The sequence below is a fragment of the Balaenoptera borealis genome (assembly GCF_965194805.1).
Source record: "Balaenoptera borealis genome assembly, chromosome: 15".
In the NCBI taxonomy this organism is placed as follows: Eukaryota; Metazoa; Chordata; class Mammalia; order Artiodactyla; family Balaenopteridae; genus Balaenoptera; species Balaenoptera borealis.
In genome coordinates this window covers 1,067,497-1,084,177 of record NC_138871.1, presented here as the reverse complement: position 1 = coordinate 1,084,177, position 16,681 = coordinate 1,067,497, and the positions used below count along the sequence as shown (strand labels likewise).

General features: G+C 40.0%; 1 long non-coding RNA gene across 1 annotated transcript in view; it reads right to left on the bottom strand.

Moving 5' to 3' along the window:
- Window positions 1-16,681, bottom strand: part of LOC309612079 — a 173,227-nt gene that overhangs the window by 19,907 nt on the left and 136,639 nt on the right. The gene's annotated exons all lie outside the window — the stretch shown is intronic.

Here is a 16,681-nt window from a genome sequence, read left to right as displayed (position 1 = left end):
TTTAGAAAATTTTGCTTCATGAGAAAAGAAGTAATCTGTTGACTTGCTATGTATTAGTATTGGAAGTGAAATTGAGCCATTTGTAAGGTGAGCTAGTTACACACCAATTAAGCTTAGTGAGAGGCAAACCATACCTCCTGATAGTAGTAAAATTAGAAAAACGAAACCACTCGATTTTGAATGTTAGTTAAAGAGGATGATTTAGTGTCAGGAGAGCTACTCTGTGGCCCTTTTTTGCAAAAACCAGTCTTAGGTACTGGACAGATTACCACTACAAATCGTATATAGTGAATTTTAAAATGCAGAAGAAAGGAGAAAGTAAAATTAGTCCTAAAGGGAAGAAGGACTTAATTTTAACATTTGGTGTCTACATAACTTTCATGAGGTTGGTCATTAAATATTATTTTGCTCCTTTTCTGGAGTTAAAAAAAATATGTGTATATTTATATGTAATGGTTTGTATCCATTTTTGAATTTTAAATGCTTTCCCATCAGTCACATCATAGAAATAACTGGAGCTGCGTCTACAAAAGCAGAGTGAGCTGATCAGCGGAAAAATTATCTAAGCATTTGATCCAGTTAAAGAAAGGCAGCCTGAATTATTCAAACTAAAGCACTTTTTCCAAAAAATATTTCTTTTTTTGTGATTCATAGACAAAGTGAGAATTCAGTGTTCAACATTAAGTATAAAAGTTGTGTTTGGGAAGCTAGAATTCCTTTTTTTACTGCAATTGTCCAAAAGCATCAAATAATACTCTCCTTTCTTATTAAACATGAATTAAATTTACAGGGTAATTTTTAAAACGTGAAATTAAATAATTTTATATGTTGTCATTCCCATATTTTTAATGCTTTATCCAAGCTTGGTGGTGAATGTGACATTGCATTCAGAATCTTTACAAAACATCGTCTGTAACCTAAATGAAAAGGGAATTTTTTTGTACCCATCTCTTTGCTCAGAATGGAGTGCTTGGAAAGGAGCACAGTTTTGGAACGAGCAAGTGTGGGAGTCCCAAGTTTCTCGGACATGGGTTGAGAGAAGAAACAGGGGCAGGAAACACATTTTTTAAAAACTACAAAGGTGGAAATTTTTGACAGGTAAAGGTAATTAATTGATGGGGACTGCAGCTCCTGGCAAATGTGATACTTCATATGTGCCTCTTTCCAGCACTCTACCTGAATAATTATTTTCACCCACTCCATCATCATACATTTTTGTTTCAACCCCTTTAGGCACATGCTTCCATAGAAACACATCACCCATGTTATAGTAGAGTGAAACAGGGAAGTATGGTCTCTACCGATACTATATTTTACAATTCTGTTGGGCAACAGTTGTCCAAATGACCGTATTTAAATCCAGTGAAAAAGAATTAATACTAATAGTGAAAATTTCTTCCATTCCATTCATTTTGTAATAGTAGAAAGATAAAGGGGAAAAAGCATTTACCTTGTCCAAGATATTAAAAACCAGAAAACGTAAATAATTTAAGCTAATAAATAATGTTCTGTGTTTATTTAACCTATTCTTTCTTTCCTACTCTCAAACTAGATATACAAAAAAAAACTAGGTTAGGGTAAAATGCACCAGTAAATGGCTAAATATTAGCAAGATGATTCTTTTAAAAGGACAAAAAAAAAGTTGAGGATCAAAAGGAATGAAACAACAGTCATAGGGTGTTTATTCAGGATCATTTACACACAAATCCCCCAGTTTCTAAGGAAGGAACAAAATTGTGAAACATGGTAGACAATGCTTTATGCCCATCATTTGCTCTGTCTCGACATCATGGGTAATGAGCACGGCTTTGTAGGCTTCTGTCTTTCCTCCGTGGGCCTAATTTTCAAAAACCCGTTCTCAATGAAAATAAAAGAGTAACATCTCAAACACTGGGTGTATTAACCTTTGGAGGCAATACCTGTGGATAAAGCGTTAGAATAAAATACATATTTTATTTTCATACTTTTACAATAAGTGTAACATGTTCCTTGTGTCATTTTAGTGTTTCTTTTTACACATGCTTTTCAAAACTATCAAGCTTGTAGCCGGACTGAAGTGTTAGGAAGAAACTTTCAAACACTCCATGTTAACATCCAACTTCATTGCTACATTTGTAAGTAATGAATTTGATGTGACTATCAAATGACTGTAAGCTTGAAATAAGTGAATCTAATGTAATGGCTGTTAGCTTTTTTTATTTGGAAATAATGAACTAGCACTGTATTTTAAACATAAATGTCACTTTTTCTTTTTAGTCTTTAAGAAAATTTACTCTGGTATAATGTATAATTTATTGTAAGTTTGCTACTGAACAGACAGATACATATAATAGTTCTAAACATATATTTTTGTCTGTCAAAGTATTATATAAATTGTGCTTAAAATAAGTAGATTTGCAACTGTCTGTGTAAATGCTTTAAATGTAATGGTACTGTATTAAATTGTGCTGGTGCAATTCAGGATATTATTGTCTAGGTTTGGCTTTTTGGGGCCCTCTCTTATAAGGAATATAAATAGTGCTGCAAGACAGTAATGCACCGGAATTGAAGTAAACCATCTCATTACCGGAACATATGAAAATGCTAAATTGAAATGCTGCACCTCACATAAATCTTGGGGCAATATATGATATCATAGCTCCAAAAAATGTGAATTATTTTGCTTGGAAAAGAAGTTCTATCACTGTACCCAGGCCTCTCTTTAAATCAAAGAAATCAACAGACATTATATCTATACCGTTAATATCAAGAAGATCTGCTTTTTAAAAACCATAGTAACTGATAATTGTTGATTTAGGATATGCAACCAATCGTTAGGCGATGAACTGGTTCTTTTTGTGCTCCAAGTATATACTTCATATCTCTTATCTAACTCCCTCAGGGGTCTTTAAAAGTATAATTATATAAACTCACAGAAGAATCTTTGCCCCTTACAACTTAGTCATAAGCATTTGTGCCTACAGATGTATACAGGGAGTAGGGGCCTCGAGTAACCTAAAAGATGAATGAAGAAAGAATAAATAGTTTTGGCAGGAAACTGTTAACCAACTGAGATAACATCAGTTTGGTCTGCCATATGGACACATTTCTGGAGAGCATGTATATTTGCTTTATCACAAATCTATACTATAGGGGAAATTATTAAGAGCTAGAAAAGAGAATTTAGAATATGATATTGGAGGCTGTAACTGCCTTCTTCATTTTGACCATTGTATTAAGAGAGTTTAATTTGACCATCAGCATTCTCCTAAGACAGACATTGTGAGAGAAATCCAGGGAGCTACAGGGTAATGAAAAATGATTATTTCTTCCTTTTTTATACAATCATCTAAAGAAAAACTCCAAAATAGTGATAACAGTCATGTCATATTACTCATATTCCCTAAAGTCAAAGAGTGTATGGAAATTTTATGTTGATTTTTAGTTGGAAAACTATGGTTACCTATTTAAAAGAAGTACTGCATTATGTATTTTGAAGCCAAAATACTCTGTTGGTTTAGTAATTTTTCATCTAGAAGTAGTTAAAAACTAGTTAGGACTAAAGGCCTAGTGACAGAGTAGTGGGTTTTAATGAAAGGAGTAATTGGAAATATCCCCCTAAAAGTGCTGTGAATGCAGCTGAAGTGAGCCAGAGCACAAGAAGGGCTCCAGGAATCAGACTCCTGGCTTCTGGCCTGAACATGGATGCAGCTGGGAGAAGTACTGAACTCTCTCGGGCTCTGTTTTGTCCTTTTAAGGCTTCTGATTCAGATCATCTTTAAGGTCTCTTAAATCTCTAAATTTTGACGACACCCTAATTTGGAAACCCGGGTAGGGACCACAGCATAACTTGGGGTCAGCAGACAGGAGGGAGACCACAGAGTAGGACACATGTGGCTTTGACAGCAGCTCTGCCTCAGACTGAAGGTCTCAACAGCTGTGCAATCAGGCCGAATCTCTGAACCTCTGGGGCCTCAGTTTCCCAAATGAGGGTCACAGTTACCTGTCATTAGGCTGAAATTATAGGATACATAAGAGACTACATGGTAGAACACACCTTAAAAATGCAAAGATATAGAACTATAAACAGAGGTCTCCAACTGAGAAAATTGTGACAAAGCATATCTAGCTACTTGGGAAACCGTTCTGACTTTGAATCTTGTCATAGTCAACTAGTTTTAAGCATGGATTCTAAGTTAGGGATGAAGAAAGGAGAGTCATGTTTTAAAGTATATTGAGCTAGAGATCATATTTGCTCTATTGGGCTTTTCAAGGACCTAGTTTAACAGAATTTTAGTGCTGCTCTGAATGCACCAAATTGTGGATCGCGTATGAATATGGCTGAACTAGGAGCACTGAAGTCTATGGAAAGCTGACCTCTATTCATACTGGGATTTTCAGGCAATACCACCTCCCAAGAGTACTTTGTACTGAGAATAAGGAATAGAAAGTCTACGGGAGGTGTGCAGGTTTGGAAAAGTCCTTTTAAAATTCTTTAATTTAGTTGCTCTGTATATTTCTGATCATTCCATTAAAAAGCATCATGATTCAAACAATTCTTTACAAGGTAATAAAAATTATAGATTGAAAAAGCAAATTTTGTTCTTCAAATACCACCCAAAGCTGAACTTTAAAGTCCATAAATGTATATGCCTGGGTGTGAGTGGGAAAGGATGCTGATGGAAACCAATAAAAATTAACATGAAATTTAAAGACATCAAGGTCAAGAAAGTATTGCAAACCATATTACTCTATGTAGGTTAAAATGTCCCAGGCCTAGATGGCCAAGGGCATAAAATATAAGCTCTGACTTAAGTGCAGGGAACAATCTGGGTTGAATTCATGCAAGGCGATCACAGTTGCACCACATTTGCTTGTGTTCTCGGAGCTTGAAGAGATACAATGGACGCTGCAGCCTCTATTTTCTGCTAATCGACAGTAAGTTGAAATTTAGCCTTCGGAAAAAATCTGACCTACATAGGCTTCCATTTTACAACAACTTTGTTTTCATATACTTCAGTTTTTAGAGTAAAATTTCTATTAAGTGATGCTATGTTTGGTATTTCCCACATTTCATTTTTCAGAAAGAACTAGAGATTTTAAAACATAGTATAAAATAAAAACATCTATGTGTGTGTCTGCTTCACGCACATTTGATTCAGTCTTCTATTCCTTTTACACCTAGTATCTACAAAACAATTCTGAGATCACAGTTACTTAGAAAGATGGCTAAAAAAAACTTTAAAATTCACTTTAGTTTACTCTATCTTCTAATTTACGAAAAAAATTCGAGACTTTTAAACAATGATGTCTGAAGTAAAAGCAAGTTTTCAACATTCGTTGAAAACGAATTAGGGCTTGTACTTTCTAGCCTTTACCACCTCCTGAACCAAGGAGTTAGGAGACACAGCCCTTCACTCCTGGTTTTGCTCCTGTTTGATCTTCAATGAGTTAATTGACCTGTCTTGGCCCCAAGTCACTTTCTATAAATGATGATCTTCAGGGCATCTCTCTGGCATGGAATTTAACAACTACATGAGTCTACAGCTCCCCTGCATATCAGTCCAGACATACTTCATTACTCATCCTAGAACTACTCAAATTTGCTTTCCAATATCTCAAATTCAGTGTTTTCTGGGAACTGAAGAATTATGGAAATGGAAGAGTACTTGTGGTGATGGATCTGTTCTGTATCTTGATTTGGGTGAAGGGGATTTAGAACGGCTGGCAGAGAAGGGGGACCATGAGCATTAGCTGTGACCCTGAAACCACGTGCGGTGGTGCGGCTGTAGTTGATACCATTTGCTTTCCTCTCCCAAGTTTCCCCCAGGAAAAGAGATCCACTGGAATCCTGAAAGACTCACTTAAAACTTCTGGACCCCTTAGAAATGCTTGCCTACTCCCTCCTTCCAAGTGGTCCTTCAGAGCGCATTGAAAGATACCAGTGAAGGATCCTCACCAACACCTGAGTCTGCCTACTCAAATATTAGAAATTCCCTACTATTCAACAAACATTCATCTTGTTGGGCAAAATCTGCATTTCCCTTAAACTTGATCTCTGTAACAAACTGCAAAGTTAAGCTTCCTTTCCCCCAGTTTTGATTGAAAACAAAACCGTAATTAGAAAAGATACATGCACCCCAACATTTATAGCAGCACTATTTACAACAGCCAAGACATGGAAGCAACCTAAGTGTCCACTGACAGAGGAATGGATAAAGAAGAGGTGGTACATTATCCAATGGAATATTACTCAGCCATAAAAAGAATGAAATAATGCCATTTGCAGCAACATGGATGGACCTAGAGATTATTATACTTAGTGAAGTAAGTCAGACAGAGAAAGACAAATATCACATGATATCACTTATATGTGGAATCTAAAAAAAATGATACAAATGAACTTATTTACAAAACAGAAATAGACTCACAGACTTAGAAAACAAACTTAGGGTTACCAAAGGAAAAAGGCAGGGAAGCATAGTTAGGATTTTAGGATTAGCAGATACACACTACTAAATATAAAATAGATAAATAGCAAGGACCCAATGTCTAGCACAGGGAACTATATTCAATACCTTGTAATAACCTATAATGGAAAATGATCTGAAAAATTATATATAGATATAGATATAGGTAAAGATATATAACTGAATCACTTTGTTGTATACCTGAAACTAACACAACATTGTAAATCAACCATATTTCAATTAAAAAAATAAATAAAAGAAAAAAATAAAATAATTATGAGAAAAAAAATTACATAGTCAATTACCATTTGACAAATAGAAGTTGCAAGTTTCTTTTAATTCCGTCAGCCACTTTGGTTGTGACTAGTCTTAATTTTTAGTCCTCTATTAATTTTCTACTATATTAAAATCCCACTCTTTTGTTAAATGTAATTTGCTGTAAGAATCATACACAAAAGCCTTTACTACTGTAATCTCAGCTAGAAACCATAGAAATATATAATTTATAACTATAAATATATGAATACTTCAATATGTACAATGAACCTGTTGTATTTTCTTATTTTCTAAGTAATGCAAAAAGATCAAGTTATAAGAATAAAACTATAAAGATAAAGCCTATAGTTATTTGTAAGTCTTAGACTATCATCTTATTGACAGTAAACGAAAACGTGGATGGCGACACTATGTTTTCTTCCACAAGGGTAATTTACTGAAAAATTGAAACATTAATCTAAAAGGAGAGAATATTATGGATTTAGCTGCTTCTGTGGCCAGTTTTGCCATTATGATGAGACTGGATGTATTTTTTGACACTTGACTCATTTCAAAAAATGTGAAGCAATATTTCTGCTGAAACTCATATGCTTATGGCTTCGTGAGGTTCTCACAACAATATACCCACTGTGACTGCTAGAAATCTACCGCAGCACTAAGCAGTGACACTGGAGGAGACGGGATATTAACCAAAAATCCCCAACGAGCCCCAAACTCTAACTCGAGTTGGTAAGGTCAATGTCTCTACTTCTAAGCATTTCACCGAACTGCATTGCTTTACAGTTTCTTGAAGTTGATTTTCTTCTGCTCACCCTGAAGTCAGCCAGTCCCGGGAAGAAGGACCTGCCTGAATAGATGCAGCAGTAGAATAGAACAGAACAGAATAGGCGCAGCAGCCTCCATCCCTAAGACTTCACCCAGCAGACCTGGTGTGCAGGCAGAAACAAAGGACACGCTGAGCACAACCAGAAACTTGGCCCATCAGGGGCTGCTTGACTGTTACATTCTGAGCACAGAAGCCAGAGAGACAGAGAGCTGTCCCTGGGGGGGCCTCTGAAAGAGCCAACCCTTAATAAGTTCATCGCCTGCCTGGGGACAGACACTTAAATGGCAGCGCCGTCACATGGACTTCTTTGTCCTCCTCTGGAACTTCCCAGGACGGAGGCCGAAAGCCCTGGGTGAGAGCTGCCCACAGGAGGGAGCCCAGAGCAGCATCTTCGCTCCAGCATCTTCGCTCCAGCATCTTCGCTCCAGCATCTTCGCTCCAGGGAGCCCAGAGCAGCATCTTCGCTCCAGCATCTTCGCTCCAGCATCTTCGCTCCAGCATCTTCGCTCCAGGGATCCCAGAGCAGCATCTTCGCTCCAGCATCTTCGCTCCAGGGAGCCCAGAGCAGAGACGCCAAGCTGCTCGGGGAAGGAGCCCCCTGCTTCACTGGGATACATTTTGAACTCTGCTCTTCCAGAGCGGCAAAAAAAAGGACTCTCTTCAAAAGGGGGTTTCTTCTGCAGGGTGTGTTTTTTAAAGACAGTCTACAGACACACACTCTCCAGAGGAAAGCCTTTGGTGAGCATGAATACCTATGCTGTGCAAACGGCTTCAAGTCGCTTTCAAAATTTGCAGGTGCAGACGATCACCTTTCAGCCTGTATTCATTATCTTTGATACCTGCCGATCCCAAATGTAACAGGCAGACTGAGAGGAAAGGTATTTGGTTGTGTTGCTGTTCTTGTTTTCATTTTCTACTCTACAGATGATAAAACTGGTAGAAAAAACAGGAAGCGATACTATGGCACCTAAGTGTTAGCACCAGGCTGTAGGGATGGGTTTCTCTGGGAGCTACCTGTAAAAATAAGCCTATTTTGCTTATGAGAAAAGATTATGTACATCTCCAGATATAATACAGAAGTTTATTTTGGAGATGTGATTTTAGTTCATTTACGTTTGCACAGTGTTTGCGGTCTCCAAGTAGAAGAATGGTGTCCAGACAGACGGCAGGAAAGGCTGACGTTTGGAAAAACAACTGGGCCGTGCACTGTTTCAATGTAAATGCCGAGGCTAAAAAGTCATGCCAAAGTTCTGGGCTGTTAAACATCTGGAACATGGCTCTGGAAGCGGGAGGCCTGAGGTGGGGCAGCAGAGGAAGGCTGGGAGTCCCTGGGCTATGTCCTCAGGGAGTGAGGGCGCTGCAGAAAGTTCTGTCCACTATTGATTATCCAACAAGAAGAGGGATTATGACAGGAAGGTTTTGGCTTCAAATAAAAAGTCTGCAATAGGGAGAACAAGGTTTTCAAAGAAGCCGGGCTCTGCGGGTTCATAGCGAAGTTCCAATCCAGAAAACCACAAAGAAAGTCTTAAAGGAGAACCAGGGACCAACAGAGGAATCATTTTCAGAAGGTGTAAAGGTTTCAGTGGATTACGATGGAAAATAAAAGGACTTTAAGATGCCTAGAAACTAATCGAAGGATCCTGGCAGAGGAAGCATGAAGTCCTAGGGGAAGGAGAATTTCCCTTAAGGGGGAATTCTCATAATTTCCCCTCTGTTACTCCTCTGGTGAAAAGGTTTTCATAGGTTATACCGTCTCTGCTAAAGGAATCGGGAACTTCTGCATCCACTCCTGGCGCAAGTGTTAAAGGTACAAGCAATATCCCTTAATCTGCTCCTGCCGGGGGGCCAAGTGGTGCTGGAGGTGAGCTCAGGGGACAGGAAAAGTGGGCTTCACTTAACTGTCCCTTCCTCCAGGGAGTCTCCTTCCTCCGGCAAGTTCGGAGGTTTAAGGTTTTACTTCATGAAGCAAGATAATAATCCACTGACCACAATAGCCAATAGTAGCTAGTATTTATTCCTTGTAAAAAATAACAAAAACACCAATTTAAAAAGTAACTACTATTTATTAAGCCATCACCCTATGCCAGATTCTGGGCTACACCCTTCACATATTTTTAATTTATTAAATACTCCCCAGACGTTCCTGTTAGAGATGAGAATATGAGGGCCAGAGAGGTTAAAGAAAGGCCCCAGAACCGCACCGCCAAACCTAAGGAAGATGTTTCAGAAAGAGCAACGTGACGCTGTCCCGCAGGCTGGACTGGGGTGGGGGGGGGCGGGGGGGGAGGGGCTAGATTGCTGAGTACCTGCTCAGCTGGGGGGTCACGGGGAGGGGGAGTCCAGCTCCCTCCTCGCCTCCGCCTCCACTCTGAAGCCCCAAAGGCTCGCACAGCCCTGGCTCTGCTTCTCTAACCCTCCGCCCTGGATCTGTTAGAATCTCATTTTTGCCCCAACACGCCATGCGAACGCCTCTCGCTGGGGTCACCAGCAGCCTCCTTTCAACCAAATCTGATCATACTCTTCAGGCTTTGCCTTCCTGGGGACTTCGCCTCCTCAGGGACTGCATTTTGTTGCCCACCCGCGCCCGCCCCAGTTCCCGCAGCCCCTCGCCCCTTCGCGCTCCCTGACAGCACCGTTTCCTGGCTCTCTTGCTAGTTTTGTGTCCATCCTACACCCCGTGCTGTGAGGCCTCCTTTGAAAGCCCCTTCCCCGCCCAGAGCTTCCGAAATACCGGATTCTGCCTTTGCCCTTTTTCCTTGTAAATATCCTCACTAGGTCACTGCATCCACGTTTTTGGTTTTAACAACCACCTACACCACAATATTCCTCAAATCCTGATTTTTAATCCAGATTTCTCAGTTCTATTCCTACTGAAAACTTCCGCAGACATCTCAGATACTTCCTGTTCAAAGCAGAGCTCATTGAGTTACTTCTCCCTGGACAGTCTTTCCTAATGTATGGCAGCCATACCTACCCAAGCCCCCAGTCAGAGCCTTGGGTCACCACTCACCGTGCAGTCACCAAGCCCCTTTGGTCTTTCTGCCCTGGGTTCCTCCCCCGTCCCTGCTTCTCCATCCCTGCCACTGACTTACTTCCACTTCACATCATCACGCACCTGGGACACTCTCTCCAGCCTCAGCTTTCTCAGATCTATACCCTGGGCTCTTACCAGAGACAGCTTTCAGAAATTCGGATCTGATTATGTCACTCACTCATCAGATCAAACCGTCCAAAAGCTCCACATCTTGAGAATAAGTACCCTTCAGGACCTGTGAGTAATAAAACTTAATCCTCAACGTTCCCTAATGATTTTTGCTGAATTGTGTTGTGCATTCATAATAAGAACACCAAGGGCTAGTCCAGGCACAACAAAATTGGCCCTGATGGGGAGAATGCCTGTAGAGGTTTGCTTGGAGAATTACTGCCCTGGTGAGTATACCACGCATTGCTAGCCAAAAGCATCCCTATCAATAGACTAGGACAAACACAAAGGTCAACCCAGAACTCTATACCCTATGAAAATATTCGTCATGAATGTATGCAAAATAAAGGTATTCTTAATAAAATAAAACTAAAAGGAACTCTTGTCAGTCACATGCACCAAAACAAATGGTAAAAGAAGCTCTTTAGGCAAAAGGGAAATGATATCAGAGGAATCTAATACTTTAGGAACAAAGGAAGAGCAAAAGAAATGGCAAATATCTGGGTAAATATAACAAAAGAAGATGATTTTCACCTAAGTTCTGTAAAATATGCATGTCAGTTGAAAGCAGAAGTTATACGATTGTCTGATAGAATTTTTGATGCGTGTGGATACAATAAATGCGTAAATTACAACATAAGGGAGGAGGAGGAATGGACGCATATGGGTGCAAGTTTTCTGCTTGCACTTGAAGCAGTAAATAGTAGTTCTAAGTAGACTGTTAAAAGTTAAGTTGCATATTGTAATCCCTCGCTCAACCACTAAACATATTGTTCAAAAAGATACAAATGGCCAATAGATAAATTCAAATGGAATACTAAGTAATATTCAAGTAATAGAAAAGATACCATGACAAAGAAGATAAAGGAAAGAAAAACAAAGGGTTCAAACAAGATAAATAATGAAACTGTAGAACTATATTCAACCATGCTCATAATTACACTAAGTGTAAATGTGCTAAAAATATCAATCATACTGAATTTAAAAAAACAAGAAAACATGCCACCATATGCCAGAAACACTATTAGAAATCCACTTGGAATGTCATTGATACAGATATGTTGAAATAAAAGAAAAACTAAAAAAAAAAAAAAAAAAAAAAGCAATGAAAATACTAATTAAAAAAAAACTAGAATAGCAATATTAAAACAAAAAAACATAGACTTCAGAACTAGGAAAAGTGCTAGGGAAAACAAGAGACATAATGTTAAAAGGGTCAATTCACTAAGAAAATAAATCTATGTTACCTGCCATATTAACAGACTGAAAAGATAAAGCACATGATCATCTCAATCGTCACAGAAAAAATTTTTTGAGAAAATTAAATATTCTTTCACAATAAAAATTCCCCAGCAGACCAGGAATAGAAGGAAACTGCTTTAATCTGATAAAGAAAAATCTACAAAAATCCTCCAGCTTAAAACATACTTAATGCTTTTCCCCTAAGTTCAGGAAAGGCAAGACTGTGCACTTCTGTCACTTCTATTCAACATAGTTATTTCTGGCGAAGGAAGGAAGGAAAGGAGGGAGGGAGGGTGGGAGGGAGAGAGAAAAAAGAGAGAGAGAGGAAAGAAAGAAAGAAAGAAAGGAAGGAAGGAAGGAAGGAAGGAAGGGGAAAGAAAAGAAGAAAGGACATACAGAATGAAAAAAAGAAATGCAACTGTTCATATTCACAGAAACATAACTGTTTATGTAGAAATTCTCAAGGAATCTACAAAAATCTCCAGGAACTAATAAATGAATTTAGCATGGCTGCAGGATACAAAGCCAACATACAATACTTAACCATATTTCTATACACTTGAACAATTATAAATTGAGCAACAGTAAACTAAAATTAGTAAAACAGTACCATTTACAATAACGCCAAAAGGAAATATTTAGGAATAAATAAAACAACATATGTACAAGATTTACATGCTAAAAACTATGAAATACTGATAACAGAAATCAAAGAAGACCTAAATAATTGGGGAGATATGCTGTGTTCATGGGTTAGAAAAATTATGATAATATAGATGATATATCGATTCTCCCCAAAGTTATAGCTCAGATACAATCAAAATCCAAGCAGCGTTTTTTAAATATACATAAGCTGACTCTAAAATGATATGGAAAAGAAAAGGAAATAGAATAGCCAAAAAATTTTTTCAAAGAAGAATAAAGTTGGAGGGCTTACAGCACCAGCAATCAGCACGTGATATGGGTGGGGCCACATCTGGGCGTGGGATGCGCCTGGACTGGATGTGTCCCCCAGGCAGGCAGCTGGAGCTCTGTACTCGCTCGCTCGCTCATATTCAGTCGCGCTCTCTCCCAGTTTTTTCCACCCCTGTGCTCCCGCCCTCCCACCTGGCTCATGTACCACGCGCTTCTGTCACACGCCCCGCCCAATTCCCTCACAACCCTCCCCCTCCTCCCACCCCTTTCGCATTCTAGTACCAGAGTGTGGTATTAGCAAAAATATAGACACAGAACAGAGTCCAAAGATAGATTCATGGTAAGATGATCAACTGTTTTCTGACAAATTGGAAAAGGCAATTTAATGGAGAAAGATAATTTTTTTAAGAAATGAACAATGGTGGACAGATTGATGACGAAGAAATATAAGAGAATTTGGGGAAATGATGGAAATTTTCTTATCCTTATTGCGGTGGAAGTCACATGGTTCTATGCATGTATTAAAACTCATGTAACTGTACACCAAGAGGAAGTAAATTTTACTGTACATAAGTTTTTAAAAAGCATTTGCACTGTTGTCTGTGAAACCGTAATTGCATAATGGAAAGGATCCAGAAGAAAAATATTCAGCCCCAGCTCTGCTTCTTCAAGTTTGTGAGTGTGGCTATTTTGATAGTTCTACCCTCCTTTTTTTAATCTAAGAAGTAGTAACATTAATACCTTTCTCAAAATGTTGGTGTGAGTGTTACACATGAGGTAATGTGCATAAAATATTTTGTGTAGTAAAAAAGCACTATATAAGTACTGAATATAATTATGATAAAACATGCATCAGAAAAACATTTTTAAAGAATCTTGAATTATTTATGTAAAGGGTGTATTAATTAAAATCCAAGCAGGAAAGATGCAACACACTCCACCTGGGCAATTTTAGGAGAGCACAGGTAAGCGAATATTTAGAGGATGTGGGTGGGGTGCAGGGAAATCCTGGGGAACAGCGAAGTCCCTGGGGGTGGCTAGCAACGCTGACAGGGGTTCTCGAGGTAGTGTTGATTCTGTCACACTTACGCTTGAAATCTAGAAGCCACTACTAGTAGCAGGGGGACAGAGGGGGGAAATTAATTGACAGGAAACAAAGCTCTGGGAGCCCCAATTCTACAGCTGCTCATGAAGCACAAGTTGGTGCATAGCTCCATATTCTCACACCCAGTCTTTGCTCCCTGTCTTTTCCTGCACTGTAGCTGTGTGGGACTGTTTGCCCAGCAGGATGCATCAAACCTTTATTCTTTTGTTATTTGAATCCTTGCAGGTCTGATTTTTGGGTTGGCTGCAGGTTTTCACAGACCAGCACTTTTCGACGAGACAGTAATAAGAGGCTCCCCAGTAAAGCTCTGACCCAGGCGTGGTCCTCCTCGTGTAAACTGTGTAACAGAAACCTAAATGTCCTTCAGTAACTGAGATCGACCCCTCAGTCATCACAGCCACATCCCCTTCTCTCTCTGTTGGTTCAATAGCCGAAGAAGCCAAAACAGCCAGGAGATGGTCTCAGCTTCCAGCTCAAGGAAAGGATGGTCATATCCCTGGGTGGATGGATTCCTCCCTAGGGATCAGATCCTACATACACACACACACACACACACTCACACACACACACAAGTCCAAGGTGTGGGAAGGAATTGAACATTCTTCCAGTGGGGTAACAGCTAGGATAGTGAGAGGGACCATTCCCACCTCTGGGTCCGTGGTGGAAATAACACCATGTGTTTTCCACTCGTACAGAGCATTTACCACACGGGTAAGTGTGCAAACTCACCCCCAACTCTCCCATAACTGAACCCGCTGTGGGCCATGCAGGATTCTACCAGGCCAGGTGCTTCTGGGGTGTGGGAGCCCATAGTCGGCTAGGGCTGCTACAACAAATGCTGTAGGACAGATCCGGAGGCTGCAAGTTCAAGATCCAGGTGCTAGTCGACTGGGTTCCAGGGGAGAACTCTCTCCCCGGCTTGCACACAGCCCTCTTCTCTCTGTGCCCTCACATGGCAGAGACCAGAGAGGCAGAAAACCAGCTCTCTCCTCCTTGCAAGGGCACTGATCCCAACAGGAGAGCTCCTCCCTCGTGACCTAGTCGCCTCTCGAAGGCCACAGCTCCCAGCACCACCACACTGGCCATTATAGTCTCAACATATGAGTCTGGGGACCTTGGTAAGAACCAGAGAACCACGGTTGAGACCCACCGTCACACGTCCGTTGCTGCCCACTGCGTCCCCTGTAGTATGTCGATGAATAGAGATGCTTACAGGTCAGGGAGTCAAATCCACAACTGAAGTGTGAGTCCATCCACAAAGGGCAGTGGGTTGGGGTCTAACACGCCCAGGAGCCCTGAGCCCAGCGGCTCACCCCACCCCTTTTCTCTTCCACGCCCTCCAGAGCTCCAGCATCAGACTACTTTTTTTCACTCTTTACATCTTTTTTTGATAAACACAACCAGGAGTCATTATTATTTTCATAATATGATGGATGAGAATAAAAGGTTATCTTTGATTTATGACATTTGATTTTATCTTGATTTTATCTTTTTAATTTAATTTTATCTTGACCTTGATTACTGAGATATTCTCTTTCGATGGCCATATACTTGATGTGTATTTCTACCTGTCATATCCCGCCTGTCTGCCTCTCACTGTGATGACCCTTGGGAAGATATGAAGTTATCAGTCGCCAGTTCTGTGAAGTTTAGTGATGGCTGAAAACCTAAACCCCTGTAAAAATCAACATAGAAACACCAGCCAGTAAATAAAATGTATTTTCTCATTATCTGTGTCTAGTCCTCTCACTTTATTTTCGAGAACAAAGCTGCCCGTTAAATCACAGGGAGCTGGAATTCGACTGGCATTCCATTACACAGGGCCTCCCCCCGGAAATCAGGCCGCAGGCACAATAATAAAACAGAGCCAACTCTACAGGAACGAGAGAGCAGGGTGTATGAAGCCATCACCGCTGCTGCCTGGTGGTATTTTCTGTTTTATTTGTATGGAAACTATTCACACAATAGAAAACATTCGTGAGAAAGCAACTTCCCTTCTGTTGCTTCAACAGAAGACAAGATAAAATTCAAACTCACAAATTAGGTCATTACCTTCCTGATGGAGCTTCATCACTGAGGAAATGAATATCAAGGTTTTTAATGATTTGTAAGAAATGCAAAAAAAAAAAAAAAAAAAGTAGACATCAGTGTTTTGATTGCAATAAACCTGTGATTAACCTTTCAAGACAGGGAACCAACAGCTTGTGCTAAAGAAAGGGGCTCCAGATAGAAACCATACTTCTCACCCAGCAGGATGCTTTCCATTAAAATAAAATGTTCAATATTTCTGCACACTTTAGCTTTACTAATTGAGACTAATCTAATGGAGAAACACAGATATTTGCAGGCTTTCACTGGCTGATTAGCAGCGTGTTTCTGTAAACAGGTGGCACGGTGGTTGGCCCACCTGGAGACAAACCATCAGACCTTGATGAACAGTGTTCAGTCTCATTTGCGTTAATGCCTCTGACATCAGTGTTTCACACTCTACTGCCGGCCTTCTCCGTGGGTACGGATACCAGCCGCCCTTGGCATGGCTTGCCATTTGCATTAAGTATTCATCACAGAGACAAATAGTCAGGGCCTGGCACAACAACACACTGTGGATTTGGAGAAATCCCAGCAAGTCCCTGGGGGTAGACTGGAAAGGAATGTAAGGCTTTTGC